The sequence below is a fragment of the Monodelphis domestica genome, chromosome 4 (genome assembly GCF_027887165.1).
Source record: "Monodelphis domestica isolate mMonDom1 chromosome 4, mMonDom1.pri, whole genome shotgun sequence".
NCBI lineage: Eukaryota > Metazoa > Chordata > Mammalia > Didelphimorphia > Didelphidae > Monodelphis > Monodelphis domestica.
In genome coordinates, this window is record NC_077230.1 from 68,429,847 (window position 1) to 68,441,928 (window position 12,082).

The 12,082-nt window shown below is 35.9% G+C and overlaps 1 protein-coding gene across 15 annotated transcripts in view; it reads left to right on the forward strand.

Annotated features, from left to right (window-relative positions):
* The window catches only part of HHLA2 (HHLA2 member of B7 family), a 236,807-nt gene that overhangs the window by 181,686 nt on the left and 43,039 nt on the right, over window positions 1-12,082 (forward strand). The window lies entirely within an intron of this gene.

Here is a 12,082-nt window from a genome sequence, read left to right on the forward strand (position 1 = left end):
CCCTTTAGGCCATTTTCAATTTTATTTTTTCAGTGATTCCATGATTCAAAGTCACATATCAGTAGAAGAATATTAGTGTGGAAAAAAATAGTTCTTTCAAAGAGAATGCCTAAAATGTCATTTCCTTAAACCCAGAGATTCAGCTATTAGACTTAGCCCAAGGAGACAAGTGACAAAAAGAAAGGTCCCATATATACCAAAAAGGTGCCTCAGAGTCTTTCATATTCTAAAAATAAATGTTTTTAAACCTTACCTTCCATTTTAGAATTAATACTAAATATTGGTTCCAAGGCAGAAGAGTACATCTTACATGAAAACAAAAAAAAATAGAAATAAAGGAATGAAATACTATTTTTCTCTCAGAAATTATGAATAGGATAAATTTAGAAAGCATGGAAAGACAAACAAATTTGTACAAAGTGAAGTAAATAGAACAAGGAAAAATTATCTGTAATTTCTATAATAATGTATAACAGAACTTATCTGGGCATGTTCAGATCACTTAATATGAAGGTTCTCTGGGTCCTCTACAACTTGGTAGGATTCAGAGAGCCTCCATGTTAGGGGATCAGAATTTCCACAGGGATATCCCATTATAAATATAAATATAAAGAACAAAAACAACACAAAAGAAATAAAATTAAATCTTGTAAAACTATTAGTAAGCAAGCTTGGTCACAAAGGAATGATATAAAAGAAACCTTTTCTCTACCTTCTATTTCTTTATAGAAGCAGGAAACCATGAATGTGTGACACTGCATATAATGTTAAACATTTTCAATATGTTGGATAGTTTTGTTTAGCATTTTTCCTTTTTTTAAAGAAAAAATTAATAAAGGATGGCTTTTTGACAGAAGATAGGAGATATATAGTGGGGAAGTAGAGTTGGTATTAAAAATATCAATACTAATTCAAAGCAATCTGAAAAAATTTTGATTTAGATCAACATTTTAATTATGTAACACAAAAACTCAAAATGATATATATGACCTAAAAACAAAAAGTCATATCAGAAAGAAAAAAAAGAAGGAAAGAACACTTTTACTATGGCTAAAGGAAGCATTCATAACTTAACAAGGAAATGGAAATTTTAATTTTTGGGAAATTTAAATGATTTATACAAACAAAATCAGTGCAGGATAGAAGTAATTAATTGGAGGAGAGTGTAGAATGTATTTCTGGGTAAAAGACTGACATCCAATATATATATAGAATTAATGCAATTATATAAAAACAATAATTCTTCTCAATAAACAAATAGTCAAAGAATAAGAATGTTTTCAAAATAAGAAATGCAAGTTAACAACAATTATGGAGGGAGGAAATTTTTCATATCACTAATAATATGGGAAGTGCAAGTTAAAATAACTCTTGAGTTTCTACCTTACAACTATCTTATTTGCAAAGGTGACCAAAAAATGGAAATGGCAATTGTGAAAGGATAGGACTACCAGCACATTTTTGGTGAACCTGTAAATTGGTCCAACCATTCTCAAAAACATTTGGAACTTTATCATAAAAGTCATTAAATTGTACACATCTTTTAATATGTACAGGTATCCTTTCCCTATCATGGGGATTAGGAGCCCAACAGCCCCACATTATGGAAAATCTGTTTAAAATATTTTGACCTTCTTTTTGTACCAAAGAAGTCTGATATTTTTTATTTTTCTTTTATTAGAAGTTTACAGTGCTTCATTGCAAAATTCAAGTTAAGTATTTGGTCATAGTCTATACGTAGGTCAATGTTAAGATATCTTATGTTTCTTTGTTGGCTTGTGTTTTCTTTTCACAAACTAACTTTTTACTTATTTTAGGTTTTAAAGAATTGTATATATTTATTCTATTAAAAGATAAAATATATTGATATTTTATAATACTATAACATATTTTATGCATTTCTGAGTATCTCTCTAAACTTTTTCTGTGTCATCTGCTGGCCTTCACATATTTTTTGTGGCTTCTGCAAAACTCCCCCCAAATTCCCATTTAATTTCTAATGTAGAACTGAGATATATTGAAATCATGACGGGAAAGTCACAATGTGGAAGGGATACCTCTACTAAGAATGAGGTCAATCAACAAGTATCAATGAAGCTGTTATTATGTACCATGCATTGTGCTGGGTACTGGGGATATAAGTACTAAGAATGAAACAATGCTTACTCACAGTGAGTTTGTATTGGAGTGGGGAGGGGGGAGAACACATACATATAAAAACATGTACAGCATAAATATGAAGTTACTAAATACAAATATAGGGTCTCCCTTCTTAGTGCCTTTTTTAACTACCAAAATGTAAGAAATTCATGAAAGCTTTTGGGACACCTTCTATATAGAAAAGAAATTGAATACAAAGTAGTTTGAGAGGGAGGACAGTAACGGGGATCAGGAAAAGCTTCATGTAGAAAATGGTACCTGAGTTGCATCTTAAGATGAAAGAGAAGGGGCAGCTAGGTAGCTCAGGGGATAGTGTGCCAGATCTAGAAATAGGGGGTCCTGGATTCAAATATGGCCTCAGATATTTCTTGGCCCTTACCACTCTTCTGTCTTAGAACCAATACATAGTATTAATTATAAGATGGAAGGTAAAAGTTTAAAAAAATTTTAAAGATGGAAGAGAGAGAGACTCTGAGGCAGGAAAAGGAAGCAGTGAGGGGTCAAGGGAATGATTGGTATAAAGAGCTAGAGTATCAAATTTGAAGAAAAAGAGAGAAACCCAGTTTGGCTGGATCTTGATGAAGCTGGAGAGAGAGGTTGGGCCCAGGTTGTTTAGGACTAAAATCCCAAAAGAGGAGTTTATATTTTAGGTAATCAGCTATCTCACTAGGTGTTAAACAGTCCCAGGATCATCTCTGGCTCAGCATGCAAACTGATTTGAACAAAAAGAACAAAAAGAAAAAGAAAAAAATATTATTCTCCTTTCACCTAGCCTACATTCTTTCCTTTATCATACAAAGCTCTCAGCAGCAAAAACATTACTGCTGTGATGCTATATTTTGATGGGTATGAAAACTTTAATGAATCCCTACATAAAGTTTTGGAGTCTAGATATGGCTATTCCATTGTCAATGATGATATGAATAGAGATTGTTAAAGAAAAGCTGGTAAATCTCTTCAATTTTCCTTTAAGTTGTTGCCATCTTTCCAGCTTTGTTTGTGAATGATTTTGGGATTATCAGGTTTAGGGCTCAAAACAAGCTTTTTACAGACCCATTTTCCTCTTCGATAGTTTTCACTATTTTAGGGATACACAGAATGTAATCTCATGTCATTCATCTCCTTAATATTTTACAAATAAGTTTGTCTTCTAAATGGGTGCTGCCCTTAGCTGTCACATCTTTCTGCTTGGGTAGGGGATCAACTGTTTGATGACTGACTGAGGCTTCTTAGAATATGAGAACTAATTATTTGCCACCTCTAAGTTCTCCATTTTCTCCTGAGATTTAATTCTCTGTATCTTTTCCCTTTCCTGAATTTCTTTCCCTAAACCACCCTTTTAAAGATGCATGTGATCTGCAAGTCTGTCCTTTAAAAAGATTTCTCATTCACTCTGTAAGCACAGTACCTTTCCCACATTAAGAACTTACGTTGTCAGGTAGAATCACTATACTTGGATAAATAACACAATTTCATTTCTTAAAGAAGCAAAAAGGAAGCAGCTGAGTAGCTCAGTGGATTGAGAGGCAGGCCTAGAGTTGGGAGGTCCTGGGTTCAAATTTGACCTCAGACACTCCCAGCTGTGAAACCCTGAGTAAAGCACTTTTGTCCAACCCTTACCTATCTTCTGCCTTGGAACCAATATACAGTATTGAGTCTAAGACAGAAGATAATGGTTTAAAACAAAGTAAAATCTTCATTTATTTAGAAACCGTCCAATGAGAGATGTTAAGATGGCTTCTTCATGCTGTAGACAAGGCTGAAGGTGCCCAGGGAGGAGCCAGGAAAAAAGTTTAGTCATAGCAGTTTGAGTATTATGGGGTAGTAAAAAGAATGCTGGAATCAGGAGACATGGATTGTGATATTTTTTCTATATGAACATAAGCAAAACATTTTATTTCTCAAGAGTTTCCATTGCCTCATCTACCTCTCTTAGAAGTCTCTTCCACTTTAGCTAGTAGCTGTTGTTTTTCACTTGTAAATTCCTGGATCTTTTAGGTGCCAAATACAATTGGAAAAAAGTCAGGGCTGGGAGAGCCTCTGGGAATGTAACATTAGTGGAGTTTCCTGACATTATTCTAGTATCTCTAGGAGAAGGACTTTTGAGAAGGGAATCTCTGGAAGAGGAGCAGCAGACACTCTGAAGGCCAGCAAATGAAAGAGGCATTGGGCAGTGGGTAATCTTCAGGCATTCCCATTCACGGATTCAGATTCTAGGGGAATATTTATGAAGAGACATAGAAAGCTTTACCTGGATTGCTAACCAGGAGTAGGAAGTGAATTCTTCATTTTATTTTATTTTTTATGAATTACATATAATAAATTTCCATTTGTTTTCCCAAGTTATATGCTTGAACTTATCTCCCTTCCTCCCTTCTATTCCCTCTCCTGGTGCTGGCAGGTGATTCCATCTGGGTTATCCATGTATTATCATACAAATCATATTTATATATTGTTTATTTTTATAAATGAGTAATCTTATAAAACAAAAACCCCAAATCATATACTCAAATAAACAACTGAAAAATCATATACTTTGAACTGCATTCTTACCTCAACAATTCTTTCTCTGGAGATGGATAGTATTCTTTATCACAAGTCATTCAGAATTGTCCTGGGTCATTGTACTGCTGATTATAGCCAAGTCTATCCCAGTTGATTGTTCCACAATGTTGCTATTACTATATACAATGTTCTTCTGGTTCTGCTTATTTTACTCTGCATCAGTTCATGTTGGTCTTTCCAGCAGGAGCAGGAATTAAGAACATTTCTGCTGAACCCTTGTGCCTTTGATATGGGAGAAATCATCCCAAGAGTTTCTTTGCTTAAGTCTCTGAATGAAGGGGGTACAAGGATGAGAATGAAAAAGTCCCTGCTCTCAAGGAGCTTAAATTCTATCAAAACATGAACATTAAAATATTTTTTAAAATATGTACATAAATAAGCATACATAAAATAAATATAAGAAAAATAGGAATTAGGAGGAGGGTACAAGCATCAAAAGTTCCTACTGTGATCAACTCAGATACAAGCTCCATTGCCCCCTAACCTAATACTAAGCATACCTTGCCAAATCCCAAACCTCAAATGCCCTTCCCATCAGCCTCCTTTGTCCCTACTCAAGTACCATTGAATGGAACTGAAAGAAGTTATGCTTACTGTATTCCTTACAAATTCATATTCTCTAACCTCAAATGGGATTTCACTGTGGCAAGGTAGTTTTTCATTTTTAACTCCCTAATTGATTCTACAATAACTATTCCAAATGGCTTTATCTTCTCAGCTGAGGACCTTTGCCTTCCTTCACTGAGTAAACAGAAGCCATTTACTATGACCTTTCCTTCCCTTTTCTACATCAACCTTCAGTCTCTGATGCAGAAACTACCCTTCTCCTCTGAAAGGCCAACCCCCTCTATATTTACTCAAGATTTCATCTTCTGTCTTCTCCAGGAAATTACCCTCTAATGTAATCCCCTTTCTCATATCTTTAATCTCTCTGTATCTTGTGGGTCCTCTCCTGATGTCTGCAAATATAGCTATCTCAGCAACCTTAAAAAAACAGACAAACCCCAAACCCTTCACTTACTCTACTAGATTTCCAATCTATCATCTCATATTTCTCCTTCCATTACTAACAAAACTCCTAGAAAAAGTCATCAAAATTTATTACCTCCAGTCTCTCTCCTGACTTCTCAACCCTTTGCAGCCTTATATTTCACCTCATCATTCAATCGAAACCTTTCTTTCAAAAGACACCAGTGATCTCCCACTTGCCAAATCTGATGATTTTTTCTCAGTCCACATCCTTCTTGACCTTTCTGCAGCATGAGACACTGCAAAATCCTTCCCCTCTCTCCTCGTGCATCCTCTCTCCCAACCATTCTTCCTCAGTCTCCTTTGATGGTTCATAATCCATATCAGTCACCCTATTTATGGGCTTCTGTTAGGCTCTAGCTTGTTCCCATTCTCTTTCCTCTTTATACTTTCTCACTTGATGAGCATATCAGCTCTCTTGGTTTTAATTATTATCTCTATGCAGATGACTACGAGATATACCCATAAGGCATTTGGCAGAATACCATACATTTTCAGACTTAGACTCTCTTCCTAGCAGCAGCAGCAGCAGGTAGAAGAAAAAATGATCTACATTTTTCATTTAGTCAAAACCTGCCAAAATCAATTTATTAATATAAGCATTTCAGCTTGGAAAATTCAAGCTGATAAATAAAAAATATCCTCTAACCCAAGCAATGTCCAACTTACATTTTAAAAATAATAATGAAACAAGAAAATGAAATATCACAGTAAAATAAAGCAGTTTCCAAAACCAAAACTCTTTATCTTTCCTCACAAACCTACCCCTTTTTCAAGCTTCCAAATTTCTTCCAGGGCATAATTTCTGTCCTGCCAGTTACCAAGGCTTATAATCTCCATGTTATCCTTATCTTCTCACTCTCACCATCCATCATAGACAGTAAGTTGTTGAATCTTATCAGTCTTACCTCTACAGGAAATCTTAATGTTCATCCATTTCTCTCCACTGGTCTAGCCAACATGGTTCAGGCACTCATCATTTTTCACCTGGACCACTATACTCATTGGTCACTCTAACTCCTGTTTGACTTCATAACTGGATTTATACATGGCTGCCAAAGTGATTTTCCCAAAGTTCAACTCCAACAATATCATTCCTCTACTCAACAATTCCGATGGTTTCCTGTTACTTGGAGGAACAAATATAGGATCCTTTGACATTAAAAACCCTTCCTGACATGGCCATATCCAACACTATGCCATCATACAAACCCTTCCATGTGCCTAGAATGTACTCCCTACTTATTTTTACTTTTAAGAATTTCTAATTTCCTTTAAAACTCAACTCAAGGTATGTCTTCTATAAGAAACCTTTCCTGCTCCATCCATCCGCTAGAGTCCATCCCCTCTGCCCCATTACTTTGTTTTGAATTAGATGTATATGTTGACTACTCTAATAAAATGTAGCCCCTTTAGAGGGGGAATTGTTTCACTCTTGGCTTTTTTATCCTTAGTACTTATCCCAGTAGCTGGCACATAATAGAAATTTAATAAGTGCTTTTTTGATTAATCGATTGATCAAAGGAAGTGACCTGATCTAGACTGGAAGTCCAGAGAATGTGATTAAATTACACTCCTAGAGAACTGATGAAATCTCTGTGCAGATTGAAGAGTATTTTTCCCCTTTTTTTTTGCTTTTTCTTTGCAACATGGCTAATATGGAAATAAGTCTTGCATGACTTCTCATATATAATGGGTATCACATTGCCTGTTTTCTCAACCAAGTGGGGGAGGAGCTAGAAGGAAGGAGAGAATTTGGAGCTCAAGATTTAAAAATGAATTAAAAAATAAATGAAAAACCATTCAAATAAATTTATTTTTTTTAAATGTACACTTCTAGCCTAATCAGAGAAGAACCCAGAAAAAGAATAGAGGATGGGTAGAGGACACAGCATTTAAATGACATCATACACCCAGGATACTGACTGCCACATAGGACCATGCATTGGTCACAGCATCTCATACTTTTTTCTAGCTAAAAGTCTCTTGTGAAGTTTGTCAGCCTTGAACAAGAAGAAAAATTAAATTGTTAGTTGTAGTCATTTTCTGCCAATTAAGAACCACAGAGAAGGAGAAAGTTTGGAGTTACTGAGGTGAGAAGAAGAATATTATGTAATAATAAAGATTAATTAGGTAATAGAGCTTCTATTAACAAAAGAGCACTGATGTTATGGTATTTACTTCTTTGTGACTCACTCACGTACCACTACCCACCTCCTGTAGCCCCATCTTTTTATATTTCATACCAAATGGCCAAGATTTAGGGCTAGAAAAAAATCTTAGAGGTTATTTTGTCCAAATACCTCATTTCACAGGTAAGGAAGGCGGAAGAAGAGAGGAACCAAGCCTTTATATAGTGCCTACTCTATGTCAGGCTATGTGCAGGGCACTTTACACAAATTACCTCATTTGGTCCTCACAAAAGCCCTGCAGAGTAGGTGATGCAATTATCCCCCTCTTAAAACTGAGGAAACTAAGGCAAAGGGGGTTAAGTGGCTTGCCCAAGGTCACACAGCTAGTAAGCACCCATGGCTAGATTTAAACTCAAGTCTTCCTGACTCCAGGCTCAGGATGTTATCCAATGGGCCACCAGCTGCCCGTAAGTCAAATGAAAATTCCTTGAGTGAATTCGTTTTTTCTATCTTTATTTTCCCAACTGTCTGTCATAGTACCCTGAAGAGCAGAGGCATGTAGTAAATGTTGAATTGAATTAGATTGGGTTAAGTGAGCTGCTTCTGCTCAGCATACAAGCAAGGCACAGAACATCTACATTTCTGGAGGAGTTCCTAGGTTGTGAGTTAGCCCACTGTGCTCAACCTGTAAATCTAAACCTTAAGATTAACAGTGTTTGATGGCACTGGTTTTTATTTTTCTATTTGCCATCTATCTATTATCTATTTATCTATCAGTCTACTCATATATATATATTTATTTATTCATTAATTAATTTATCTGCTTATTTATACTGATTTATGTTGGCTTACTCTTTTTTTTTTTTAAACCCTTACCTTCCACCTTAGAATCAATACTGTGTATTGGCTCCAAGGCAGAAGAACTAAAAGGGTTAGGCAATGGGGGTTAAGTGACTTGTCCAGGGTCACACAGCTGGGAAGTGTCTGAGGCCAGATTTGAACCAGGATCTCCCATATCTAGGTCTGAAATTATCCCCTGAGCCACCTAATTGCTCCCTGGTTTATCCTTTCCGGGAAGCCTAGCATAGTTGCCCTACCTCTCCAATTTGAATTTTTTACCATACTGGAGGTAAAAGCAGCTAATCCACTGGTCTGGTTTTAGCCCTGTTACAGGTCAGAACTCCCAGACTCAAGCAATCCACCAGACCAGACTTCAGGGATTAGGTATACACAATGGTGTGTGAATGATGATTCCTGGATGTGGCAAACCTCTTTATGAAGATTTTTTTTTCAATTCAATTAAATAGCATTTATTATTTGCCTACTATATGCCAGGCACTGTGCCAAGCTCTGGGGACACAACAAAGGAAAAAAAGCAGTCCTGACTCTCAAGGAGTTTATAATCTAATGGGGAAAGACATCATGTAAACAAATATATATGTGTATATATAAAGAAAACTATACAGTGACAAATAGGAAATAATTATGAGATGGAAAGTACTGGAATTAAGAAATACCAGAGAGTTCTTGTAGGAAGGGGGATTTGGGGGGACTTCAAAGATGCCTGGAGGGGTCAGTAGTCAGAGTGGTATGGGAGACATCTGGAGAAAATGCCCAAAGCCAAGAGATGCAGTATTTTGTTCATGCAGCAACCAGGGTCACTGGAGCAGATAGAACATACTGAGGACCACGGGCTAAGAAGACTAGAAAGGTAGAAGGCAACTAGGTCACAAAGGGCTTTGAATGCCAAATAGTGCCTTTTGTATTTGCTCTAGGGGGCAATAGGAAGCCACTAGAGTGTATAGACTAGGGAATATGACCAGAGGAGACCAACAATTTAGGAAAATCACTTTAACAATTGAATGCAGAATGGATTGGGGTGAGTAGAGACCTTAAGGCAGACTGACTCACCTGTGGGCTATTGCAGTCAATATGGCCTAGGGTTATGGCAAAAGCCCTACAGACACACTAATCTAATGTTACTCCAGAACTACTTAGAGATTGAGGCTTTCTAGACCACAATCTAAAAGCAAGGATTTGCTAGTCAGAGTTTGACAATAATTTTTTGGACGGATGGAAAATGTATGTAGAACACATTTTAAAATTTTAATCTGCATAATGTCATTTTTTTCTATGACTTTCTTAAATCTAGAAAAAAAATCAAACAACAAAGCAAATGTTGATTTGTAGTATTGACTTATTTCTAAGTTTATGAAGGGGGCACAAACTGACTCTAGTCAACACAAAAATGTATGGATAGGATTTGCATTTGGAACCACTGGGATACAAACACATAGTAGCTCCGTATTGTTCAGATGCAATTTTAGGGAAAAATCTAGATGTATCAGTGGTTAAATGAGGGCAGTGAGGTGATGGAGTGGTTAGAATGCCAGACCTGGATGAAGTAAAGTAGACCTGAGACACTAGCTGTATAACCTTGGGCAAGTCACTTAATCTTGTTGGCCTCAATTTCCTCATCAATAAAGTGAGCTGGAGAAGGAAATGGCAAACTGTGCCAAGAAAATCCCAAATTGGGTTTAGGTGGAATGATCTTAGTTTCTTTGCTTACTTTTTGCTTTTGTGCTAAACCATAGATGATTATGGCAGTTGCCACCCTAAATCAAACAGCTGTCTGGGACAGAGAGAAAGGAAGGAAGGAAGGAAGGAAGGAAGGAAGGAAGGAAGGAAGGAAGGAAGGAAGGAAGGAAGGAAGGAAGGAAGGAAGGAAGGAAGGAAGGAAGGAAGGAAGGAAGGAAGGAAGGAAGGAAGGAAGGAAGGAAGGAGAGACACATTTGAAAAAGAAAGACACATAAGAGCTTAAAATAAGGGACTGGAGCAGAATCTATTATGCTTCAGCTGAAGTAAAAAAAAAAGGCAGGTAACAATCATGATCTCAGATAAAGCAAAAGAATAGAACTAATTAAAAGAGTTTTTCAGGGGAACTATATTTTGCTAAATGATACCATAGACAGTGAAGTTAATATCAATACTGAAAATGAATGCACCAAGTGGCATAGCACCCAGTTTTTTAAAAGAAAAGTTAAATGAGTTATAATAAGTAAACCTATTAGTAGAGGAATTCAATTTACCCTTCTCCAACCTAAATAAATCTAACCATAAAATAAATAAGAAAGAAGTTAAGGAAATAGATTTTTTTTGTTATATATAATAGGTCTTTGAGAATAAGAAAAGGGAATAGAAAGAAATACACTCATATCATTTGTGCATAGCATATTCACAAAAATTATCATGTGGTAGGATAAACACATTCAGAAAAAAATATTAAATGCACATTTTTGGATCATAATGCAATAAAATTATATTCAATAAAGGGCTTTTGAAGCATGGAATAAAAAATTAATTGGAAATGAAATAATCTAATCCCAAAGAATGAATGGGTCAAAGACCACATCATAGGAACAACCAATACATTTAAAAATAATACCAAAAAACGAGACAACATCATATAATTTGTAGGATTCAGTCAATGGGTTTTATATCTCTGAACACTCACATTAGTAAAGGAGAAAAAACATATCAGTGAATGCATATACAACTTAAAAAAACCTGGAAAAACAACAAACTAATAATTCCCAATTAAATACCAAAATGCAAATCCTGAAAATTAAAGGAAAAATTAATAAAAATTTTACCAATTGCATGTAACAACAATTTCCCACATAATTATTTTGAAGTTATATGATCCAAATGCCTCCCTCCAACCTTTTTCTCCCCCTTCCTGGAGATAGTGTATAATTTGACCTGGGTTATACATGTATTAGCATGAAAAACATATTTCCATTTTGTTCATTTTTGTAAGAAAATAATCATATAAAATAAAAACCTGAAAATAAAAGTCTAAATAAAATCAAATGAAAATAGTATGCTTTGTGGGGCAGCTGGGTGGCTCAGTGGATTGAGAGCCAGGCCTAGAGACAGGAGGTCCTAGGTTCAAATCTGGCCTCAGACACTTCCTAGCTTTGTGATCCTGGGCAAGTCACTTGACCCCCATTGCCTAGCCCTTACTGCTCTTCTGCCTTGGAACCAATACACAGTATTGACTCCAAGATGGAAGGTAAGAGTTTTTATAATTAAATAAAATAGTATGCTTTGACCTGTATTCCTACTCCAACAGTCCTTTCTCTGGAGGTGGATAGCATTCTTTGTCATAAATTCTTCAGAATTGTCCTGGACTG